The sequence below is a fragment of the Chlorocebus sabaeus genome, chromosome 12 (assembly GCF_047675955.1).
Source record: "Chlorocebus sabaeus isolate Y175 chromosome 12, mChlSab1.0.hap1, whole genome shotgun sequence".
Taxonomy (NCBI): domain Eukaryota; kingdom Metazoa; phylum Chordata; class Mammalia; order Primates; family Cercopithecidae; genus Chlorocebus; species Chlorocebus sabaeus.
The window spans coordinates 80,539,279-80,566,373 of NC_132915.1; positions in this window are offsets into that span (position 1 = coordinate 80,539,279).

Here is a 27,095-nt window from a genome sequence, read left to right on the forward strand (position 1 = left end):
CTTTTTATAGCTCCACCAGAAAGTGCTCCAGTGGGGACTCTGTGTGAGTGTTTCAACCCCACATTTCCCCTTTGCATTGCCCTAGCAGAAGTTCTCCATGAGGGCTTTTCCTCTGCAGCAGACTTCTGTCTGGACATTTAGACATTTCCATATGTCCTCTGAAAACTAGGTAGAGGTCCCCAAACCTCAGTTCTTGACTTCTGCGCACCCATAGGCCGAACACCATGTGGAAGCCACCAAGGCTTAGGGCCTGCACCCTCTGAAGCAATGGCCTGAGCTGTACCTTGGCCTCTTTTAGCCATGGCGGGAGCTGGAGTAGCTGGGACACAGGGTACCAAGTCCCTAGACTGCACAGAAAAGGGGGAACCCTGGGCCCAGACCATGAAACCATATTTCCCTCCTAGTCCTGTGGGTCTGTGATGGGAGGGGCTGCCATCAAAATCTCTGATATGCCCTGGGAGACATTCTCACCAGTGTCTTGGGGATTAACATTTGCCTCCTAATTACTTATGCAAATTTCTGCAGCCAGCTTGAATTTCTCCCCAGAAAATTGTTTTTTCTTTTCTATCACATCATCAGGTTGCAAATCTTCCAAACTTTTATGCTCTGTTTCCTTTTTAAACATAAGTTCCAATTTCAGATTCTCTCTCTCAAGTTTAAAGTTCCACAGGTCTCTAGGGCAGGGGCAAATGCCTGCCAGTCACTTTGCTAAAGCATAGCAAGAGTGACCTTTGCTCCAGTTCCCAAGAAGTTTCTCATCTCCATCTGAGACCACCTCAGTCTGGACTTCATTGTCCACATCATTATTAGCACTTTGATCAAAACCATTCAACAAATCTCTAGGAAGTTCTAAAGTTTCCCACATCTTCCTGTCTTCTTCTGAGCCCTCTAAACTGTCCCAACCTCTGCCTGTTACCCAATTCCAAAGTAAAGCTGCTTCCACCATTTTTGTATCTTTATAGCAGTACTCCCTATACCAGTACAAATTTACTGTATTAGTCCGTTTCACACTGCTACAAAGACATACCTGAGACTGGGTAATTTCAAAAGAAAAGAGGTTTAATTGACTCACAGTTACACATGACTGGGGAGGCCTCAGGAAACTTACGATCATGGTGGAAGGGAAAGCAGGCATGTCTTACATGGTGGTAGGTGAGAGGGAGCGTGTGTGGGAAGTGAAGAGCCACTTATAAAACTATCAGATCTCAAGAGAACTTGCTCATTATCACGAGAACATCATGGGGGAACCACCCCCATGTTCTAATCACCTCCCACCAGGTCCCTCCCTCAACACCTGGGGATTACATTTTTAGATGAGATTTGGGTGTGGACACAAATGATTTCTGCCTTAATTTCATTATTTACCCAATGGCCATTCAGGAGCAAGTTGTTCAGTTTCCATGTAGTTGTGTGGTTTTGAGTGAATTTCTTAGTCTCGAGTTCTAATTTGATTGCACAATGGTCCGAGAGACTGTTTGTTATGATTTCAGTTCTTTTTTTGCTGAGGAAAGTTTTACCTCCAATTATGTGATCAATTTTAGAGTAAGTGCCATGTGGCGATGAGAAGAATGTATATTCTATTGTTTTTGGGCAGAGAGTTCTGTAGATATCTATCGGGTCCACTTGATCCAGGGCTGATTTCAGGTCCTGAATATCTTTGTCAATTTTCTGTCTCAGTGATCTGTCTAATAGTGTCAAATGGCAGCCTTCTCCTTCCTCTGGAAACTTCATCCCAGATGGGTATTGGACTGTTGTGGGCCTGAACATGTCTGTAGCAGGTGGCTGGAGACCCCTGTTGGGAGGTTTCACCCAGTCAGGAGGAATGGGATCAGGGAATCATTTAAAGAATGACTCTGGCACTTTTTGGTAGAGCAGGTGTGCTGTGTTGGGGATCCTTTCAGTCCCAGATCGGTGTGGGCTCTTCAGGGCTGGCAGGCTGGACTGACTGAGAAACTCGAACAGCCAAGGTGGCAGCCTGCCCTGCCCCCTAGGCACTCCATCCCAGGAGGAAGTTAGAGCTTTGTTGACCTTAGAACATAGGTGAGGAGTGGCTTGATGTCCCAGCTGGAAGCACTTGTCCCATGAGCACAAGTGGCTCGGGAGTCCCATTGAAAGAAGCAGTCTGGCCACGATCTGGCAAAGTAGCTGTGCTGCACTCCAGAGACTGTTTCTTATCTGGACCATTTGGAGCCTCCAAAGCCAGTGAGCTGAAACAGCTGAGTTGACCAAATCACAGAGATGGTGGCCTCCCCTCCGCACAGGAGCTCCATTCCAGGGAGAGATCAGAGCTCTGTCCATACAAAACTTGCTGGGGGTGCTGTAGCCTGGGAAGGGAGGTCCTGCCCATTGAGAAGTGGACTGCGGTCCTGCTTAATGAAGCAGTCTGGCCATGATCTGGCAAAGCAGCTGTGCTGCACTGGGGGACCCTTCTTCGTCTGGACCATTTGAACTCTCCAAAGCTGGTGGGCTGGAAGGCTGAGTCGGCCAAACCACAGAGATAGCAGCTGCCCCTCCCCTCTGGGAGCTCCATCTCAGGCAGGCTCCACTCTGTTGCCATTGGCTGGCTGGAATTCCAAGTCAGTAGGTCTTACCTTGTGAGGTGCTCTGGGAATGAAGCCCACAGACCAACGCTGCTTGGCTCCTTGGATTCAGCCTCCTTCCTAGGGGTATGCACCGACCTCTTGCCTTGCCAAGGATCCTAGGGTCGAATATGTAAAGCTCCTGGGTCTCTGTGCATGCCTGAGCGGCTGCTCTGCCGAGATTCCGCACAGCTCTGTGTGTGGGACCCAAGGCCCTGGTGGTGTGTGCTCACAAGGGGATCTCCTGATGCAAGGGTTGCAAAGATACGTGAAAGAGGCGTGGTTTCCCAGACATGGTTGCACAATGACTCAGGGCTTCCCTTGGCTGGGGGTGGAGGGTTCCCTTGCCTCTGTGCCACTCCCAGGTGGGCCATCGCTCCACCCTGCTTTTCTTATTTCTCTATGGGTCAAATTGTTTTCCTAGTCAGTCCCAACGCAAGAACCCAGATATTTCAGTTGAAGGTGCTGTATTTACTTTTCCTTTATTCTGCTTTTTAAATAGAGCTTTTACAGATAAAATTTTCCATTAACTAAATCATATGTGAAGTGTCCTTATTATTTTCTAAACAATCTACAATTGGAGGTTTTATTTTCCTCTTTTGCCCAGAAATTATTGAAATAATGGTGTGTTTTATTTTTATGTTGTTATTTTAACTCCAAGTGTTTATTTGTATGGTTTTTTTTGACCTATTTTTAATTAATTCCTGACTTTATTTCACTGGAGTTAAAAACAAGCCTGTACATCCTCTGTTCTTATTGAAATTTCTTGTGGCCTATTATATGACATGCAATAAAACATACCATTAGATTTTGAGAAAAATAAACACTTTTGGTTGTAAGATATGTATGATTTATCTTATAAATCAACATTATTATATACATTATCCAATTGCTGTATATCCTTAGTCACTTTAAACTATTCCATCTGTTTGAGGCTGAAAGTTTGTTAAAATCTGGTACAGTTTTTTGACCATTTATATTTGTATTTTTCCAGGGTTTGCTTTATATTTTTATGATGTTTTAAATTTTATGCATAAATGCTCATATTTACATATTACTGTGAATAAACATTTATTAACAATGTAACTTCATAACTTTAATAGCATAAAACCAGTCTTTTTATTCATCTCATATATTTACCTTGAATTCTATCTATGTCTGGATGACATTGCAGCTTTCTTTTTTTCCAGGAATAAAGGGGTTAATACAGGATGCAGACTTTATACAGTAGTTGGGAGAACCGTAGGAGGGAGAGTCAGGGACATCACCAGCAGAGATCAGGGAATCTGCCACCACAGATCTGTGTCTGAAACAGCTGGACGGCACTTCTGCCTTTATTATAATATTACTATTATTATTATTGTCATCACCACCATCGTTACTACTTACGATTTGCTTGATATTTCTTTACTCATTCTTTTTACCTTTTTAGTCTGTCTCTCTTTGAGATGCATTAGGATATTAACCCATTTTCACGAATTGTTTTAACTAATGCATTTAGTTTCCTGTCACTTTATTCTAGGTTCTTCATTTTTAATGCATGTTTGCCTCCTTCCTTTGTTCCCTTCCATTTTATTTGCAGGGTAGATTGGTCTCTACTCCTCAGTTCCATGGGAAGAATTGCTTCAACACTGCTTAATTTGGGGCTCAGCCTTGTGACTTCCTTTAACAAACAAGATGCTCACAGAATCACACAAGCTTGGGCTTGAAATGTATTAGCACAGTGAGCTCTCTCTTGAACCTCTGGTTTTGCCTCAAGAAAAAACATGCCTGCATTAGCCCATTGGTCCCAGGAGACAGAATGGAGATAAGGAATGCAAAGCCAAGTCTCCGTAGCCCAGCCCATAATAGCCAGGTGCAGGAGGGCCCCCAGCTGAGATGAGTAGAGCGACTCCGCCAAGCCCCGCCACTCTACGTGCAGGTGAGCTTATGATCGCACATACTAACATTTGTGGGGTTTTGTTATTCCATTTGTGGATGCGTATATGTATGTGTGTATTCATCTCTATGTGAATATAGATAACAGACAAATTGTATAACCATGAACTTGGATGTTGTGGTAAACACTGTTAGTTGGGTCCCCAATAATCACTCCCATCCCCTTTACCCTTGACAGGTTCTCACTACTACAGTGGCTGAAGAAAACAGAATCTTATTTTCTCGGAACCTCCACTTGCCGGACATGGTCATGTGATCCAATTTGACCAAAGAGACATAAGGGGAAGTCAGTTGGATGCTTCTTGGAAAGGTTTTTCATGCCTGAGAAACACAGGGAGTTCAATGAGACCTTTTCCTCAATGGTTCTCTCCAGTCCCTCTAATACAAACACCCTAGTTTCTGCCTTTTGGGGGGCCCTGTGAGAACATAATGCCCTGAGCTGTCACAGTCTGCTTGTGACCTGAGGTGAAAGGGCTCAGAATGAAAAGCTAGCATAACACTGGTTGTTGTCTACAGAGCCAACTCTAGGACATCTATTTGTGACTTTCAAAATCATCAGGCAAAATCTTTTATTTCTTATTAAATTTAGGACATTTCTTATCCATAGCCTTAATCATAAATGCTATGTAGACTTTTTCTCCTCTTCCCAGTGTGGCCTTTGCCTTTCTATATGGAGAGACCAAGGGACCAGTTCCTGCATTGGCTGCTTTTAGGAAGAAGGGTGTACTTGCTTCTTGGCCCTAGATTTCTCATTTGAGAAGTGTCCTTTTATCTTTATTTTTTTCTCCACTGTGGTTTCAGATCCAGTGTATTTTGGAACATTAGGTGAGGGCCCCATGGGCAGAAACACCTGGTCCCTTGAGCAGCTTTTAGGAAAAGGAAATTTCCCTTGAGGATGAGTCATGCCTTGCATCCAATCCCTGGCTTGGATGTCTGTCACTCAGCCTTCTGCCCCTCACCCACACGGTCCCTGGTACAGCCTTTGGTTGGGTATCTTGTACAGCCTCTGTTCCACGAAGTCAGTGGGACACAGCTGGGTTGAGGTCAGTGAGTCACTTGCCTTAAGCACAAACTTAAGGAGGTCCCAACAACTTTAGTAATTGAGATAAATGACATCCTAACGCAATATTTTTAAAACAGCAGAATGAACGCAAACAAATGATTAACAAAATATCACAATTTTAATTAACAAAAGGATCTGCCCTGCATTTGCATGACTTGCCCTCACTTGTTCCACCCTCACTCTAGCCATTCAATGGGCATTCTCTTACGATGCTCTTCAGCTTCCTTGTGCCACCAGAACACTGTACTGCACTTTTTCGAGTCCTGCACCAAGACAGAAGCTTAATTTAATCCAGAGATTCAGAAGGGAAATACAGAATAAGCTAAACCTAACGGAGTGAAAAAAAGAGAACATTCTCATCTCTTCAGCTCTGGCAAGACGCCAGGCAATCTGTGCCAATATCCCAGAATCGCCTGTCGAGCTTTTACTAGTAACATCAAGGTTCCCACATCCTGGTGTGTCCAGCATTGGTGGGTTTTTGGTCTCAACTGACTTCAAGAATGAAATCACGGACCCTGTGGTGAGTGTTATAGTTCTTACAGGCTGCATGTCTGGAGTTGTTTCTCCTGGTGGGTTTGTGGTCTCGCTGGCTTCAGGAGTGAAGCTGCAAACACCGCAGTGAGTGTTACAGCTCATAAAACCAGTGCAGACCCAAAGAATGAGCAATAGCAAGATTTATTGCAAAGAGCAAAAGGACAAAGCATCCACAGTGCAGCAGAGCATCGCAGACAGCCAGTTGCTATTGCTGGCTGAGGCAGCCTCTTTTATTCCCTTATTTGCCCCCACCCACATCCTGCTGATTGGTCCATTTTACAGAGAGCTGATTGGTTCATTTTACAGAGAGCTGATGGGTCCATTTTACAGAGAGTTGATGGGTCCATTTTGACAGAGTGCTGATTGGTGCATTTACAATCCCTGAGCTAGACACAGAGTGCTGATTAGTGCATTTACAATCCTTTAGCTACACACAAAAGTTCTCCAAGTGCCCACTAGATTAGCTAGACAGAGCACTGACTGGCGCATTTACAAACCTTGAGCTAGACACAGAGTGCTGATAGGTGCATTTACAATCCTTTACCTGGACACAAAAGTTATCCAAGTCCCCACTAGATTATCTAGACACAGAGCACTGATTGGTGCATTTACAAACCTTGAGCTAGATACAGAGTACTGACTAGTGCATTTACAATCCGTTAGCTAGACACAAAAGTTCTCCAGGTCCCCACTAGATTATCTAGACACAGAGCACTGATTGGTGTATTTACAAACCTTGAGCTAGATACAGAGTGCTGATAGGTGCATTTACAATCCTTTAGCTAGACATAAAAGTTCTCCAAATCCCCACTGGACTTAGGAGCCCAGCTGGCTTTGCCTAGTGGATCCGGCCCTGGGGACACAGACGGAGTTGCCCGCCAGTCCCGCACTGCGGACTTGTACTCCTCAGCCCTGGGCAGTGGATGGGACCGGGCACCGCGGAGCAGTGGAGGCTCTGGCCTCGCGAAAGCCCATGGGCTGCGGTTGGGGGGGTGGCTCTGGCCTGGCGGGCTGTAGGTCCTGAGCCCTGCCCCATAGGGAGGCGGCTGAGGCCTGGTGAGAATTCGAGCATGGGCAGGCCGGCAGTGCTGGGGGACCCAGAGCCCTGTCCGCAGCTGCTGGCCCCTGTGCTAAGCCCCTCACTGCCCGGGGCTGCAGCGCGGCCAGCCGTTCCGAGTGTGGGGCCGCCAAACCCATGCCCACCTGGAACTCCTGCTGGCCCTCAAGCTCCGTGCAGCACGCAGCCCCGGTTCTGCCCGCACCTCTCCCTCCACACCTCCCTGCAAGTAGAGGGAGCCGGCTCCAGCCTTAGCAGCCCAGAGAGGGGATCCCACAGTGCAGCGGCGGGCTGAAGGGGTCCTCAAGCGCACCCAAGCCGAGGAGGCACCGAGAGTGAGCGAGGGCTGCTAGGTGTTGTCATCTCTCACTGGGTACAAAACGCCTCCTCAAGGCTGGTTACCTGCCCCATGCAGATGCTGGCATTTAAAATGTTTTGTCGGCCAGGCACGGTGGCTCATGCCTGTAATCCCAGCACTTTGGGAGGCCAAGGCAGGCAGATCACGAGGTCAGAAGATCGAGACTGTCCTGGCTAACACAGTGAAACCCCGTCTCTACTAAAAAAAAAAAGTACAAAAAATCAGCCAGGTGTGGTGGCAGGTACCTGTAGTCCCAGCTACTCGGGAGGCTGAAACAGGAGAATGGCATGAACCCGGGAGGCGGAGCTTGCAGAGAGCTGAGATCACACTACTACACTCCAGCCTGGGTGACAGAGCGAGATTTCGTCTCAAATAGTAATAATAATAATAATAAAGAAAATGTTTTGTCTCCCTCAAAGGAAGTTAGCAGTAGTGATACCTCCAGTTTCTGATGCCTTTTAGATATCCTCTTTTGTACTTTAGGGTACCCTTAAAAATTTAAAACCTCAGTTCTCCTTTAAATTTATTCTGAGGCCGTGGTTTCCTGCCACCACAAAATTGGATTATGCTTATGCTTTCTGTCACATAAAAGGCCAATAAGTTAATTTCATGGTTTTGTATTTCTCATAATCTCTTCATCTCCTTCTGATCTTTTCCACATACTTCTCCAACACATCTGGAGCATGGGGGGTTTCTTTCATCTGCATTTTCCAGGCCCTTGTCCTCAGGAGGCAAGGAAAAAGCAGTGTGATTCCTTCCATGTGCTCATAAGCTTGCAAGAGAGACACCAGAGATGAATCATGAAAAACACACCAAAGGAAAGAGAGCACTTCCCAAGACCTAGAAAGGAGTTGAGGTAAGTCATATATTCATAGACCACGACTTTGTCCTCCAGCCCTAAGAATAAAGGTTTTCAACCTTGGCTATGCCTTAGATTTTTAAGAGTACCTACAGTACTCTTAAAAAATGCCTGGGTTAGGCATGGCGGCTCACGCCTGTAATCCCAGCACTTTGGGAGGCTGAGGGGGGCGGATCACAAGGTCAGGAGATCGAGAACATCCTGGCAAATATGGTGAAACCCCATCTCTACTAAAAATACAAAAAAAAAAATTAGCCGGGCGTGGTGGCGGGTGCCTGTAGTCCCTGCTTCTCGGGAGGCTGAGGCAGGAGAATGGCGTGAACCCGGGAGGCGGCGGAGCTTGCAGTGAGCGGAGATCGGGCCACTTCACTCCAGCCTGGGTGACAGACCAGACTCCGTCTCAAAAAACAACAACAACAACAACAAAAATTTAGCTGGGTGTGGTGGGTGTGGTGGCAGGCACCTGTAATCCCACCTACTCGGGAGGCTCAGGCAGGAGAATGACTTGAACCTGGGAGACAGAGGTTGCAGTGAACTGAGATTGTGTCACTGCACTCCAGCCCAGGTGACAGTGCAAGACCCGGACTCAAAAAAAAAAAAAAAAAAAAAAAAAAAATTCCTATCCTGAACCACATAAGTGAGAATCTCTGGAGTGTTTCGTTTTGTTTAGTTTTTAAATTCCCCAGGTTATTCTAATATGCAGTCATAGTTGAGAATCATTGCCTTGGTATGAGAGACCAAAGTTGTCCCCTAAGAAATCTATTTTTTCCTGAGCCATATATTGTGAAACTCTTCCTTCTCGAAGTGGAAGGAGATGGGCAACTTTGAGTGCCCCATACATCTCTGTAATCCTCCATCAGAGGTAAGAGAATGCGTCCTACAAATGTACTACCTGAATACCAGAATATTAAAAAAGAGTGAGTATTCACAAACACACCCCATATATGAATTATGTACATATGTGTAAATTACATATGATAATTAGGAAATGCTGTTTTAGCCACTGGAAGTACAGAAAAATTATTTCATGGTGCTAAAATGGTCTTCATCCATTCTAACTTTATTAAAAATGAATCATACTGCCGGGCACGGTGGCTCACGCCTGTAATCCCAGCACTTTGGGAGGCCGAGGCGGGCGGATCACGAGGTCAGGAGATCAAGACCATCCTGGCTAACACAGTGAAACCCCGTCTCTACTAAAAATACGAAAAAATTAGCCGGGCATGGTGGCGGGCGCCTGTAGTCCCAGCTACTCGGGAGGCTGAGGCAGGAGAATGGCGTGAACCTGAGAGGCGGAGCTTGCAGTGAGCTGGGATGGCGTCACTGCTCTCCAGCCTGGGCGACAGAGCAAGACTCCATCTCAAAAAAAGAAAAAAAAACAACAGAGGCATACCTATTCTGAAGAGGTTAGTAGAGTAAATGTGCTGACTTCTTAATGAAAGGAAAAGGGGGAAATAACTCCATAAACTTTATTGCAAATATTCTTAAGAAAAAGATAAAAATTAAAATTATAAGCATGCATTCCTAATTACTTAATTTCAATTCTTTCTTCCTCTCCTTTCCTTTCCTTTCCCTTCCCTTCCCCTCCCCTCCCCTCCCTTCTCCTCCCTTCCCCTCCCCTTCCCTCCCCTCCCCTTCCCTTCCCTCCCCTCCCCTTCCCTTCCCTCTTTCTTTCTGATGGAGCCTTGCTCTGTCACCCAGGCTGGAGTGCAGTGGCACAATCTCAGCACACTGCAGCCTCTGCCTCTTGAGTTCTAGTGATTCTCATGCCTCAGCCTCCCAAGTAGCTGGGATTACAGGCGTGCACCACCATCCCCAGCTAATTTTTTGTATTTTTAGTAGAGACGGGGGTTCACCATGTTGGCCAGGCTAGTCTTGAACTCCTGAGCTCAGGTGATCTTCCCTTCTTGGCCTCCCAAAGTGCTGGGATTACAGGCGTGAGCCACCGCACCCAGCCGATTGTTTCTATTTTTATCAAAAGTTTGCTGTTCCTTCTTTCAGGAGAAGTCAAATGATTGTTCTTATTTGTTGAACATGACCCTAAATGAATTTCATGAGCATGAGCCTCATGGGATTCTAAATGCAAGGACTCTGTGTTGATGCTCCAGATGGGGCATATAATCTTTGGGACCTTCTCTTTAGCAAAAATGAGTTTCTCCTTTCCAAAAAAGTATATTTATCCAAACTACTTAGGATTTCGTTGGAAACTTTCTTTTAGAAAAATTATACAAAGCAGCCTTCCTAGAAGTAATTAATAAACTTTGATAACATCTACATGCCCAACAGCTTCTGCATCTCTGCAATGTTTTAGCTCCCCCTCTACCTATTCTATATCTGGTTGCCTTCTTTCCGTATATATGTAAATGAGGAGACACATAATAGTTTACATAAAAATTATTTCTCTCCTTTTAAATTGTGTTCTAATCTTATAGTTTAAGTCCAGAGAATGTGTTGTACAGATAACTTAGAATGAGTTTTTTGCTTTTCGGTCTCTTTCTGATGATTTTGCTCATTGCAACATAGTAATTAGAAGGATAATCAATATTTCCACTCAAGCCTCTCAAGCCTAAGAATTATTTCCCACAAACTAATAAGCTAACAGGAAATTCTGTGTTTGATATTACTTTTTGAATTTTCTTGGTTAGTACAATAAAAAGTAATAACTTTGAAAGTCATTAGATTTGACAGGCTATAGGCCAAAAATGTTCACTGCTATGGCACATAGATAAATAAGTAAATAGATAAATTAATACATAAAGACAAAGGATACTATGTCTCAGATGCAAATTTAAGGAAGTGGATCAATGAAATGGCACAGAAATTTTTGAAACAAACACTAGAACAGTTAAGAATTTAGTGCATAATAATAAAGATTGCATTTCACATCAGTGGAAAAAGAAGGATTGTTTAATAAACATGTTAAGATAATTGCTTACTTACAAAAAAATATAAACTCAGATTTCTGATGGATTTAAGAGATAAATATAAAGAGATTAAATTATAAATAAGTCAGAAGAATTTATAGATAAATATTTATAAGATTGTAGGGTAGGAAGGAATATTTTAAGCCTGCATACAAAGGAAGAAACCACAAAGAAAATGTTAAATTATTTGATCATGTAGCAATTACCACTTTTATTCATCAAAAAATCATAAAATAAAAATAAAAATAAATTAGAAAATAGTAGGAAAAAAATGTAATTATCCTTATATATAAATCACTCTTATAAGTCCATATTAGCAAGACAATAGAAATATGGACAAAGGATAATGGAAAAGTAATTTACAAAAGAGTAAGTTCAGATGGACATAGGCATATGAAAAACTATTCAACCACATTTATAATTATGGAAATACACTTTATAACAAAAACAAGAAACTTTCTTTGGTATTTCATGTTGGCAAAAATTAATGAATATATGTATATTCATCCCCAGAACTGGCTAAGGCTGATTTGGCAGACACAAAACACATGTGCTTCCATGCTTCCATCCTTCATTGAGGTTAAGCATCACTAATTTATCTTAGCATTCTTTGCTGCCATATTCAGATGTGGTCTTGCAGTCATTCTCAAAAAGGAGTACCAGGTCAACACTGCTATTTAATCAATGATGGTACTCTAGATGAAATCTAATTGCCCTTCCCAGGGTTTGAAGAAAGTGGAGCTGTTCTACCTGGTTAGTCCTTGACAGTCTGATTCAATAATATGATCTTTTTTTAAAGCTATGATAATGGCCATATCCTTCAGCTAGAAATCTTTTCTAGGGAAATAATCAGAGATGAGCACATGCATTCATATATGATAGAATTTACAGTACATTACAAAAGTGAAATTTTGGAAATCTTGGAAACAACTTTAATATATAATAATAAGAGAATAAAGTATATTAAATATATATAAAGAAAAATACATAGTTATGCTTATGTTTTCAAAACTGATGTTAAAAATGCTTAATGCATACTGTTAAACTGATATACAGTTGTGCAATATTTTTAATGTGCACATAGAAAAGATGAGAAGAAACATATACATATGTGATAACATTTATCTTAAGGTAGAACAATAGTTATTGATTGTCACTTATTCATTATATTTTAAGCTATAGAAAGTAATTAAGCTACAGAATGTAAATTTGTATCTATATTCAGATAGATATTATAAAATGTATATCAGTTGTGTCCTATAGCTGAATAATGTCATATTGTAAACCTCCTGAAATGTCCACATTTAACATAAAAGAGTTTTTCAAATTTTGGCTTTATGTGACAGACCATCCTAAACTTAATGACCTAAAGTGATAATGTCTTACTATCCTTCTTGATTCTATGTGTTGACTGGAATCAGTTGAGTGGTTCTCACTTGGGATTTCTCATGTGATGGCATTTAGACAGAAGCTGGGTCTGGAGTAACCTAAAGGCTCAAATAAGCAAGATGTCCAGATGTCTAGGATTCTCCAAGAGAATACCTTGGACTTTTTATATGGTGGATCAAAGCTCCAAAGATGGGAAGCAGAAACTGCTGGATCTATTAAGAGTGATGGCTGCTACTGACATGCCATCACTTCCACCATATTCTAATGGCCAAAGCAGATATAAGGCCAATCCAGATTCAAAGAGGTAGAAAAATGGACTCCATCTCTTGATAAGGGAATAGCCAGGTCACATTACAGAAGAGCAGGTGGAATGGAAAATATTATCATGGACCACTTTGTAAAATACTCTCTGCCACTCATTATTGGAAACAACTTTGTCTCTTTTAGAGATCTCCTCCTTGCTTTTCAATTTGCCAGCGCGATACCCAAGTATTCTATTTCTTCAAAGAGCTTTAATGTGCTCAGTGGGTCTTAAGCTGATATAAAGTCCAAAAAAACAGGAATGTCTCTCTTCTTGATAAAGGAACAATTTGAGGTAGCTTAATTTATCCTTTGCAGAAGTATGATTTGATCTCAGACTCACAATGTTTTCAAACTTGAACAGTTTAAAATGAAGTAACATACTCCACTAACTTCTGTTCACCCTAATTGTGCCTTGTTTTCCTCCAGCCAGATGTTTCTTATACATAATTTGCCTAATAATATTCAGAGTAGGAAACCATTCTGCATTAAAATGATGCACTAAACATACCCGCACTTATTTTCCGTATCCTTGGCTCTTTCTAGATCTGCCTTGCGGTTTTCAACATCCTTAATTTCTTTTGAATCCAGATGGAAACTATGTCTACCAGGAAAGAAAACAAAACCTGTAACAGTATTTTATATTCTTTCATTTACATGGAAAATATATGAAGATACAATATGTTCTTAAAAATTATACACACAAGGCAGTGGTTGAAGACAGTGTGGCAGGCAACTTCCAAAATGGCCCCAAATTAACTCTGCTTCCTGATATTCATGTGCTCTGTAATTCCTTCCCCTTGAATGAGGTCTGGACTTAATGATTCACTTCCAACAAATAAAATATGGTTAAAATCTTAGGATGTCACTTTCAAGAGATTAGGTTACAAAAAAAGACTCTGTTTTCCATTTTTCTCACTCTCTTTCATTCTATCTCTCTCGCTCTGAGGAAGGCCAGTTGCCATGTTGTGAGAAAGGCCCACATGGCAAGGAACTGGTGTCTCTGACCAACAGCCAACAAGGACCTGTAGCATGTAAACAGCCATGTAGTGAGCTTGAAAGTGGAACTTCTGAAACCTGTCTGCAGCCATATGAGTGGTCTTGGAAGCAGATCCTCTCCCTGCCAAGCCTTGAAATGACTGTAGCCCTGGGCAGTATCCTGATTCATTGCAGCCTTATGAGACACCCTCAGCCAGAAAACCCAGCTAAGTGACACCAGGAATGCTGAACCACAGAAAACGTCAGATACTAAATGTTTGTTTTGTTAAGCCACTAAGTTTTAGGATAATTTGTCATGGCAGCAGCAATGTGGGCAGCAGCAAAGCCCGGAGAGAGAGAGAGCTCATTTCTCTCACTAGAATAACAAGGAAAAGGGACACCTATGGCCCAAAGAGTATGGAGGGGATCATGATTGTTTTCTCTCCCTCTCTTTTTCTTGCTACTTCATCATGAGGAGTATCTCAGCTGCACAGACTACACACAGAGTAGGGGCTAAAACTCAGATACCACGGCTTTCTGGTTAGAGAAATGTGTTCAATGGATCTTAGGGTCCTTATGGAAAAGGGACCATAAGAAAAGGAACCATAAGAGCCAGAGAGTATGATGGAAAATGGCAGGTAGGAGAGAGCTGGAGAAAGGTATCCCCTAATTCTATGTATGCACTAACATAAGTTTTCACCATGACCTGCAGATGCATGGAACAGATGCAAAGAAGCATGGCTTTGAAAAGTGAACTACAATATAAACCACCAGTTATATCTCAGACTAACCCAATGAGGTACATGCATGGAGCAGACCCAAACAGCATATTTCTATATGCTCTAATTAAAAAACAGACTATCAGATTCAATTTTTAAAAAGACAGTTATGTTGACTACAGGAAACCCATTTAAATATAGATATACAGATAGATGAAAGTAAGAGAAAGATAACAGATATATCAGGAAAACACCAATCAAAAGAATACTGGCGTTGTGATATTAATATCAGATAGAATAGATTTCAGAATTAAAAATATAATCAGGGATAAGAAAAGACATTAAATACTGAGGAAGGGGTGAATTCTCCAAGAATATATAATAATCCTAAATGTATATGCTCCTGACAACAGGCACCAAACTACGTGAAGCAAAAACTGAGAGAACTGAAAGAAGAAATAGGCAAATTAACAAATCTATCTGTAGATATCTACACTCAGGAATTAGAAGAACTAAACAGAAAAATCAATAAGGATATAGAAGACTAAAACAACACTAGTTGACATTTATAGAATACACCACCCAACATTAGCACAATACACAATATTTTCAACTATTCATGGAACATTCATCAAGAAAGACCATATGCTGGGCCTTAACACAAGCCTTAATTGATTTACAATAATTGGAATCATGCAAAGTATGTGCTCTAACCTTAAAGGAATTAAACAGAAATCAATAACAGAAATACATCTGGAAAATCCCCAAATACGTGGAAATTAAAAAATCCATGAGTGAAATAAAAAAAATCTCAAGGGATATTAGAAAGTGCTTTTGACCTAAATAAAAATGAAAATACAACATGTCATAATTTATGAAATACATGGAAAGATCATTAAATGCTCATATTAAAAAAGAAGAAAGGTCTCAAATGTGTTAGCCTCTTTCCTTAAGAAACTGGTAAAAAAAAAAAAAAAAAAAAAAATCAAATTAGGCCCCAAACAAGCAGAAGGGCAGAAATGACATATATAAGAACAGAAATAAATGAAGTGGAAAACAGAAAAATAGTAGAGAAAAATCAATGAAACCGAAAGATGGTTCTCTAATTAAAACTCTACGCAGACATTCTATGGGTGCTGGGTGTTATAAATAAAGTTTCGGTACTGCAAAAGAAATAGCACTCGAATATAAAATTTTCTTTTTAATTATCAACAAGGCAAGGTACTTCTGGACAAGGGAGGGAAAGGGGTTCTTATCCCTGACACAGGTGGCCTCTGCTGCTCTGTCTTTTCCCTATTGGCTAGGGTTAGACCGCACAGGCTAAACTAATTCCGATTGGCTAATTTAAAGAGTGATGGGGCGAATGGTTTGGCGGGAAAAATGGTTATGACTGAGCAGGTAATCCGAATGAGTCAGGGTGGAGCAGGTAATCGGAAGGAGTCAGGGTGGAGCAGTTGATTGAAATGAGTCAGAGTGGAGCAGGTAATCAAAAACAGTTGCTTTCTGAGGAAGTTAAGTTTAAAAGTAGAAGGCAAAGAATTGAACATACCTACATACTGATTCTTTGAAAAGAAATTTAGAACTCATAACTAACATGGGGGGAGTGGGAAGAGGAAGAAGATACAAATGACCTGTACCATGACTGAAAGGGAGATATCACTGCAGACTCTACAGACATTAAAAAGGCTAATAAGGGAATACAATAAACAATATTATGCATACAAATTCAACAATTTAGATGAGATGGACAAATTCCTTGAAAATTATAAATGCCAAAAGTCGCCCCAAAAGCATTTATGTCAGTAGACTCTCCAGATTTTATTCACAGCGATTGCCTGCTTCCATCAAGCTTAGTCTTGAATCTTTACCAAGCTTTGATTTTTTCCCTCTTACTTGTTTTCTGTTAACTTTGAATACCATCCCTCGTCCATTCCAAAACTTTATTTATTGGGAGTGATAATTGACATAACCTTCAGGAACCTCAGAAACCTTAGGCATCTGCAGAAACATTTTGAAGCATATCAGACTAGGCTCTCTTTCTAGGAATCCGTTTCCTATTCCCCTCTGCCAAAACCCTCAGCGGCAGTGTGTATACTTTGTATTAGTGCACATTCAGGAAGGTTCAAAGCACTTGTCTGCTACTCTTTACATGGCCGCACTCTCAGTCAAGGGTCTTTCGGCTTCCAGCATCATTACAGATGGATTTGAGGCTTTGGGCTATCTCCAGGGGAGCCATCTCCTCCAGGTTTTTACTCCCTTCTCTGACTCAGAACTTAACCATTCTGGCAGACCTTTCTGTGGTGCGGCCATAGTTACAGCACAGCATTTGCCTTCTATGGGTTTTACAGCACTATCCCCGAAATCCACCAATTTTCGGTAGCATGTAGCTTGTCTCATAAGCTTTATTTCCTGCTTTAAAGGATGAACAGTCCTCAAAGGAACCAAGTTCCTTGCCCAAATAATTTTGGCAAGGCTACTACGCTGAAGGACGTCTATAAGCCTTGTTTTTTCATACATCTTCTGCCTGTAAATTCTGGTTTATGGGTTCACATCTGGAGTCCCTCCTTTCTTTCCAGCTTTCCAATTAGTTTCTGTTTGTTTATAAGGTAGAAAATACACATGTCAAAGACATAGTTCTTAGAAGTGCTTAAGCAGTTTTTTTTTTTTTTTTTTTTTTTTATCAATTTCTTCTTATTTGGGAGTGGTATCTGCAAGCTAATACTGCCTATGAGGGAAAAATATACTCTTAGGCAACATTTTGCTAGTAGCTTGGTAATCATGAGAAGAGAGTCTTCTTGCTGGCAATATTTTGAGAGAGTGCAGGAGCAACAGAGTGTGCAATAGACTCATGGGTTAAGCCAAAAAGCTATAATGTTTGAACCTCCCAAGGGCCACCCCCATATTTAATATAAATTTCTTTAAACCACCAGAGCTGGGCCTCATGTCTCTCCCATACTCTGTGGGAATTCTGACTTTCATCCAAGATCTTCCCTATGACTTTAAGAGCAGGAAAACATGGTCCCTGTGGTGTCTCCCAAACGGGACTCCTCCTCTTAGTTACAAGTGGACTATGATTGACTTATTAAAATGATCCCCAACTTTCCAGAAACACTTGAATGCTGCCACCAGTATCTTTTTTTAGCTGAGACCTTCCTCTTCCTTTTTTCCCCATAACCAGAATCTGTGGCCTGTGCTAACCTTGCTTCTCCATGAAAATTTCACTCCCACTCCACTCTTTCTGCCTTTCTGCAAATGCCCGCACTTTCACCGAAAATCATGGAATGATTACATATTTTTAGCAGCATTATTAAATTTATTTACCGTAAAGCTCACCCAGGTAGCAGCGGCTGCCTACCATCCCCTTTCATAGAATTAGCCTTTTCTTTAGGCTTTGCTCGGCTCAAAACAAATACTTCCCTTTTTGTTCTCTTGTTTCCTCTTCTAAGTCCCTAGGATTATTAAACATAGGGCTTACACTTCACTTTGAAATGTTTTCCACGTTTGTGGTAATAATGTCACCTGAGGATTTCTACTAGATTAAGTAAAGGGAACAACAGAGTGTGAGGGGAATGAAGTGTGACAAACTCTCCCGTAAAAGATAAGGCAAAAATGGTAATCGATTATTTCTGATATATGTAATGTCATCCAATAATTTAGAGTAATTCTAAGAACTATAGCCAGTAAAATGAATTTGCATAGTCTTTCTCCTTTAGAACACTGATTTTCAAACTTGAATGCACACTGGAATCACCTGAGGAATTTAAAAAACACTGACCCCTGGCTCCCACATAAGGACCCTGATTTAAATTGTATGAATTGCAACCTGAGCATCAAGATTTTTTAAAGTTACCTAGGTGATTCTATTGTGCCATGAAGTGACTCTTGTACTGCAAACTTGTTAGCATGATCGGAATCACCAGGGGAGTTTGCTAAAATAGATTACTAGAGTTTTTGATTCAGTAGATTTGGGTGAGACCAGACAATTTCTAGTTCCAGCAAATTTTTGGCTAAAGCTGATGCTGTTTTTCTGGAGACTATACCTTAGAATCACTGCTTTAGAGCACTTTAATATGCAAATGAATCACCTGAGGATTCTGTTAAAAGTTTATTGCGGCACTATTCGCAATAGCAAAGACTTGGAACCAACCCACATGTCCATCAGTGACAGACTGGATTAAGAAAATGTTGCACATATACACCATGGAATACTATGCAGCCATAAAAAAGGATGAATTCATGTCCTTTGTAGGGACATGGATGCAGCTGGAAACCATCATTCTCAGCAAACTATCACAAGAACAGAAAACCAAACACCGCATGTTCTCACTCATAGGTGGGAATTGAACAATGAGAACACATGGACACAGGAAGGGGAACATCACACACCGGGGCCTGTTGTGGGGGGCAGAGAGGAGAGGGATAGCATTAGGAGATATAACTAATGTAAATGACGAGTTAATGGGTGCAGCACACCAACATGGCACATGTATACATATGTAACAAACCTGCACGTTGTACACATGTACCCTAGAACTTAAAGTATAATAAAAAAGAAAAAAAAAATGGCAGTTTTGATTCAGTAGACAGGGAATTGGACCTGAAATTCTGCATTTCTAAAAAGCTCTTATGCCGGTGCTGCTGATCCATGGATCACACTTTAGACAGCAAAAGATCAGAATACAGAGGTTAGCAATTATGAGTAGAGAATACAGTAAATAAATTTTATTTTGTAAAAATATTGAGAAAGAAATTAGCACCAAAGCACCAATTTAAAGGATATTTTATACCTTAATTTCCATATTATTACATGGATACATGAGTTTTAAAATTCCATGATCTTTGAGAAATTACCAAAATATTTTGGAAATATTGCATAATGAGAAATTCAAAATTACTCTCTTTTTTTAAGGTAAAGGTGTCTAATGTTCAATCAAGAATGCCCCCCAAATCACTGAAAGATTACATATTTTAACAGCTTTATTGAGATATAATTTACTCATTTGAAGTGTACAATTTTATGGTTTTCAGTATCTTTTCATCATCACAAAAGAAACCTCATTGTTCATTTTTCTACAATCTGAGCCCTAGGCAGTAACTAAGCTGCTTTCTGCCTCCATAATTTGCCTATTCTGGACATATCATATAAATGGGATCGTACAATATGCAGTCTTTTGTTCCTTCATTTATCATAACACTTGCTTTTCCATGATATAATCCCACCAACATTGCATATGGATTTTTTTCTGGTGATATTTAAAAATTAATATTCAGCTTTTCCATCCATTAGTTTATTTTTAAGTGTAAATAATCAATTCTAACCAAGAATGTAAAAGTAAACCAGTAACTCACATTTCTGCTTTTAAGTATACGAAGAACAGTATCAAATTTGGGTCCCGCAGTTCTGAAACTTAAGAGGAACACACGGAGATTCTGATTGTGATATTTATAGCTGTGTAATTTTTTCCCTTGATTTTGGTAATTTACAATACGGGAATAAGACCATCTTCCAAAACCTAATTAGGAATACAGTGCTTAACAGATCAGTAATATGTGTATTTCTCTTTCTAATTTCTAGTTCTAATTCTAAAATGTCAAGTAATTTTTTCCCTTGATTTTGGTAATTTACAACACGGGAATAAGACCATCTTCCAAAACCTAATTAGGAATACAGTGCTTAACAGATCAGTAATATGTGTATTTCTCTTTCTAATTTCTAGTTCTAATTCTAAAATGTCAAGTAATTTTTTCCCTTGATTTTGGTAATTTACAACACGGGAATAAGACCATCTTCCAAAACCTAATTAGGAATACAGCACTTAACAGATCAGTAATATGTGTATTTCTCATTCTAACTAGGATAATCCTCACCAGCCTCAGAGTTCATGTCTGAAAGTATAGAGGCCACAGGTAACCAATGCAAGTGAACGTGGGTGAAGATGGATGAAAGTCCATCTAGGCTCTCTGCAAAATGAGAAGGTTCTAGACACTGTTTCTTAACTATTTTGGAGACGGGGGTTACAAAATGTTCTCTGAAGTTTATGAAAGCTATGGAGTCTCCAGAAAAATTCAGAATTTTGCATACAGTTTTCATAGATTGCAGATTTCCTGAAGACCACCAAGAGTTGAGGACTCCTAGAACCCAGGTTAATGGTAGCTAGGCTTCATGCAGTACTTGGCATGTAACAAGTTATAAATGTTGGTGATGATGAGAATAGCCTTGTTTCATGAAGTGAAGAATGAGGAAAAAAATACTTGTTTTTATAAATGGAGTTTTTAATGATTACAGAAAATATCTTTCCAGGGTCTGGAAACAGGCTGTTTGTCAACACTGATTATCAGTGTTTGTTATTTTTAATGCTCATTCTTTTGTTTTTAATTGGCAGTTTTTGGCAATATGGAAGAGAATCCATTTAGAAACTACTGACTATTTGTTATTTACTTTATACCAAGCATGCTGATAATCAATTTACCTGGATTAGCTCATTGAATCCAAACAAATCCCAATAGGTAGGTTTTTCTAATTAAGAAGTTGAGACTTAGAGTAACTCATAATGGTCCCAAAGACTGTCATGTGTCGGGAACAACTTTGTTTCATGAAGTGAAGAATGTATAGAACACAAACCATATTTTTTTATAACCACCTTCATTGGCAAGATAATTGCTGAAAATTTCTTCCAGATTCCAGCTAGCATTTGTTAATAATAATTTTTCAGTGTTTGTTGCTTTGTATTGATGTTATAATCTGGCTTTCATTGATATTTTAGTAAGGGCTCTGGACAGGATAAAGTATGGACAGCCAGCTAGAGGCTATTCTCACTCTTCTCTTCAGCATGGTGACTCGAATTTCCATGGTATAGTTTCAACATTTTCATTTGGTTTCCTCATTATCTTTGGCTTTTCCAAGAACATGCTACCTAGATTATAAACTGAACCTTAATTTGTGTTCTATTCCTCCATACCTCGTTTCTGCTTCATTCAACCTGATTTCATGCTAAATATGAAAGTAGCTATAAAATTGCCACTTAAAAGTGTTAATTGAAAGATTATGAAGAAAAGAACAGGGTTTTAGTAAAGACTATCTTTAACTGATAGTAAAGACTGTCGTGACCAAATTTATTTGGCAAATGTTTGCCGCTAATGTTGACAGGTAATGTAAACTGCTCATACTATAATAATCTTCTTTCTTTTTCTGTCTTCTTCCAGCTTCTGGATGAAGCCTTCCACCATTTTAAAGCTCCTTTTATGGAGATTTCTAGTTTTGGTCTCAGATTTTTGTTCTCCAAACATTCTCTTTAGATGACCACATTCGCTTTCAAGTATTCATGCCAAATAAATCTTCATTTCCAGCCCAGACCTCCCTCCAAACTCTTGGTTTGTTTAATCACTTGCAACACAGATTATTCATCCAGATTTCCATGGGCATCTCAAAATCAACACATCCAAAGTGAAATGATCGTCCCTGATGACCCTCCTAGCTCCTGTCCCATTCATCTCCCTCTCATCTCTCACCCATAAAGAATTAAATTCTGATGTTTCTCACTAACCAACCCATAATAATGACCTGCATTAATTAATCCATGTGCAATTCAGAATTACCTACATTCATTTATCCATGTGATATTTTCACTCATTCATCACCATCGTCTGCATGTGTAAGCAGGAAGAACAACATCCACCTATTCCAGCAGGGGTTTTGCAATTATTTTAAGGCCTTTTCAAATATATTTTTGTGTGATTAAAATGATGGAGATATTTCGAATGAATTCAAGTATAAAATGCAAAATATTCCAACTTTATAAACTGTTTACTTTTGGCTTAGAAAATGTTAATAATTTTACTCAACCCATCTGGCTCTTGGAGATACTATGTGTGTGTGATAATTGTATGTGAACAGCATTATTTGCATCTTTAAAATTACTTAAGGAATGCTATTTATTAAAATTGTTATTCCTATCTATTTTTGACAACATAATACAACTTTAAATTGAAAAGAAAAATTGACAAGACATATTTTAGCAGTTTAAAATGAGCATCACAGATACAAAATGATCAAAGCAAAATATTATTAGCTGTAGATGACTCAAATATTTCCTCATCTTACTGTCTTTTGTTTTGATGTGATTTCCTTCCATCCTTAAAAAATCCTGTAGCACCATCTGCTCCTATAACACTTTGGCATGCTTAAAAATTTCATTTCCAGATTTGGCAGTTTTGAAATACTTCCATGGACGTTTCTTAAAGAAAATAAGTTGGAAGAATTTCCATTCCTCCCAGCTTGTTTCTTAATAAACAGCAGACGAAGTACACAAGAAACACAGAGCTATATAAATGTTTTGTTATAATCAGACATTTCCCTTCTGATTTTCCCTCTGACCCTGTGGCTATATTATGCCTGAGGAAACAGTATTTTATGTGCTATGTGCACGGTTTATGCAACAATTCTTTTAATATGCAGATCTGGTTTTATAATTTGAATTCTAAAATGTAATGAATTTCCATGAAGTCTTGTACTTTTCACGGGTAAGTAAGCATTTAATAAATGACTAGATTACACAAACAAACACTCCCAGGGAAGTTAGAGACTAAGCAAGTAATATCAGTAAAAATAATCCAATAAACTAAATAGATTCTCCTTCTAGGAAATTTAAGTATACATTTAGAAAAGAATTAGACTTCTGATTTTTGACAGCGGTAATGGAAAATTAGCTGGCTTTTTTTTTTCACTGTGTATGACTCCAAGTCATTGACATTGATACAGAAATACAAATAAGAAGTATTAAGTGATGCTGAAACTGTGGTAGGAGAAATAGCAATGGACCAATGGACTCCTCAGGCAAGCCTAAATATAGGTGTTGCATTGTTTACAAATATATTCATCCTTTTAGTCACTTATTCAGTATATATCAAACACCTACTATGTCTAGCTTTCATATTAGTTTCTGCAATGAATCAATAATTTCCTTATCATTTAAAAATAATATGTATCGATCATCTTAGCAATGCAACTTGGCCCCCTTCCTCCAGCAATTTCTACTCTAACCCATTTTTCACATAATAGCCAGAGTAAATTTTGTAAAGTTACAATTGTATTGTATGATAAAGGTCTAACTCCTTAACATGGTTTACAATGCCCTTTACAAAAGTCTCACTTTTATTCACCGTCTTAGTCTCTGCCTTTCTATACTCACTGTCTGGCCATACTGAATTACTTTGCTCTCACCTGAGACTTAGTTCTTTGCATGCTCTTTCCTCCACCAAAAATATATTTTTCTGCTCTCCTTACCTGGATTCTTTTTTTAAAAAAAACTTTATTTATTTATGTATTTATTTTGAGACAGAGTCTCTCTCTATCATCTAGGTGGTGGGAGTGCATCTCAGCTCACTGCAACCTCTGCCTTCCCAGTTCAAGCGATCTTCCTGCCTCAGCCTCCCAAATAGCTGGGACTACAGGCATGCGCCACCATGCCCAGCTAATTTTTGTATTTTTAGTAGAGATGGGGTTTCACCATGTTGGCCATGCTGGTCTTGAACTCCTGACCTCAAGTGATCCATCTCACTCGGTCTCCCAAAGTACTGGGATTACAGGCGTGAGCCACCATGCCCGGTCTCCTTACCTGACTTCTTTTCTTTACCCTTTAGTTTCTGACATAAACATCTTCTTATCAGTAAAACCTTCGCTAAGGTACAATGCCAGGTCAGATGACCATAGTGACCTATGCTTTCCACCTTGCAGCACATAACACAACAAGTTATTTATTTCCTTGCCTCTTCTACTGGACTGTACACCCCTTGAGGACAGGTAATACACCTTGCTTGCTCTGGAAACCTCGTTATGTGAAATAGCGCTTTGGCATACCTTAGCAAAAAATTGCTGAATGAGGAAGTGGAAGAGTGAGCCATGCATTCTTCCTGTCTCTCTGGGTGAGGTCACTCAAATTGGCAAGGGGGTAAAGACGAGGGAGGCATTCATTTGCCTTGCCACTTGACTGCATGGGTTGGAATATGTGATGGTAAATACACACACTTATACTCTTTTTTAACACAATATTTAAATTCTAATTTAATATTAAAATATTTCCAACTTAAATCAGTAATGCCTCAATTTTTCTTATGGAGAAGAATATGTGACTTATTCTTCTTATTCTTACTTTAATGCATTATGATGGACTGAAATACAAAATAATTCCAAGATCAACTTAAATATGGTTTTCTTGTTTTGGAAGCAGAATAACAATAACACATTAACTAATCTAGAGAAATAAATATGCTCAGTTAGAGAGATAATTGCATTTCCCTGGGTAAAATATTTTGGCCTGCTCAGTATCACATGTAAACAGTTGTATTTCTAAAACAATTTTATTCATAAATAATATTTCTTTAAATATTTACTGATAATGATGTGGCAATCTAGTATTATACTATGATTTTAAGCTCTAGCTATAGATTCTAAGATCAAATATGCAAATTAAATAAACATACATCTATGCATATTTGACTGGGAAGCACTGTATTAAAACACTAATGATAGTATTAAGGGTTGAATTTTATTTTCATTTTTTTACTTTTCTATATTTTTCCAAACTTTGAGAATAAGCACATAGAAAACCAATGAACATTTTTATATATGAGACAGAGCAGAAAAGATAATGACATTGTTCAAGAGAGAGATAGTAGATATAGGTGTTCCATAAGTTTTGCTAGCTTTAAGACTAATTTTATGAGTTCTCAATTGTATTGTCAAGGAATATGTAGATTTCAATCCGGTAGAGATTCAAATAGAAATATCTGTCAAATATTCTTTCTTAATAATTAATGAAAAAGCATACAATATGACAGTCATTAAAGGTGAATGCCTTGCACATCGTGGGTACTTATGTATCGAATGAATCCATGAATTATTCAATGAATAGTAACTGAAGTTTGTGTGTTAAAATTGTGTCTCTGCTGCCCTCCAGTGGCTTAACTCTGAAGAACTTCAAAAGAGAAAAGCAAGCGCCGTCCCTTCCCAGATCCTTGTTTGTGGTGAGTATGAGTGCTCAGGTGTGTGGGTTTGGGATTTTTCTTGGGACAGTTTTGTATTTGTTCTATTAGATATGACCTTGGTATATCAAGATCAAAGTCCCAAGACTAAATGCATTACCCATCTCCTCCCACCTGCAGAAGGTTAAGCTGGAGCAACTGCCATAGATGGTGCCAATAAATACTAGCATTTGTTCATGGACAGCTTATAGAGATTCTTCAACTGTGTTATCACAGAAAACTCCTAGTAAGAAATAGTGGTGATAGCAATTGCATCTCGTTTATTAGAAATTTCTCTGGTTCCCTTTACAAAGTGGGTAACGGTGTCAGTGTTATCTTTAGGTATGAAACACCCTATCAACAGCTCGTACTCTAAAACTTACAATATGGTGCTGTAGAAAGATGTGACCTTAGCAGCAAATATCATCAACAAATATCTTCTGCAATCTGGTAACCATTAGAATTATATATTTTTTATTGCCCTGGTCTATGAGAGTTACATTCTGAATTCATTTGGTGTCTTGTGTAGGCATAGGAGAAAACCTTGTTGTATCTAAGAAAATGGGGTTTTTGACATTGACTGTCGCCTGTTCCCAGATCTTCTATAACTCAGACCTTATCCTGGGGTTTCAGATAGTGATCTCCAATTGAGTTCTCTTCTAGATGAATTCTTAAAATGTTTTACCTTTCCCTATTATTGTGGTTCTGGAATATTCTTTTGGTTTTAGTCGAGGAAATCTCATAGTCTGCTACTGTGCCTCTAGGTGGTGCGATTCTTTCCATCTTTTTGCTCATTTGCAGTCTGTCTTTTTGAATTATAGTCTCTTACTATTTAAGCAATTTCTTCCTTTTCTGTACCTTCATAATAATGAATGTCTGTGTTTTTTATTCTCAGGTAGATTATTGGAATTTTGTGTATATTTTATTGGTGTTCTCATGAATGCTTAGGTTTAATAATTGTACCATTTTCCAACTTTCTATGTCATAGTAATTTTGCAACTTGTTTTCAATTAATATGTTGAGAATAGTGTACAGAAAATGTGTTTTAGAACTAATCCTAAAATGTCTCATCAAAGCGTTTTTTATGGCAGTAAGGCATTGGAAAAAATAAGTTAACTAAATGTCCAACAAGAGGAGATGTATTATATAAATTCAGTACCATCAAAAATGCAATATTACTCAGTAATTAAAATTATATTTTATTTAAATGTTATTGGCTTGTGACAAGTCTACAACATATCAAGTAGAAGTTAAAGTTATAAGATATTTTGTAAATTAAAAAAATTTTAACAGGTGAGAAGTATACACAAGATTTTTTCCATTTTTTAGAAATGGATATGCATGTGTATATTATATGTAAGTTTATATGTTATATATA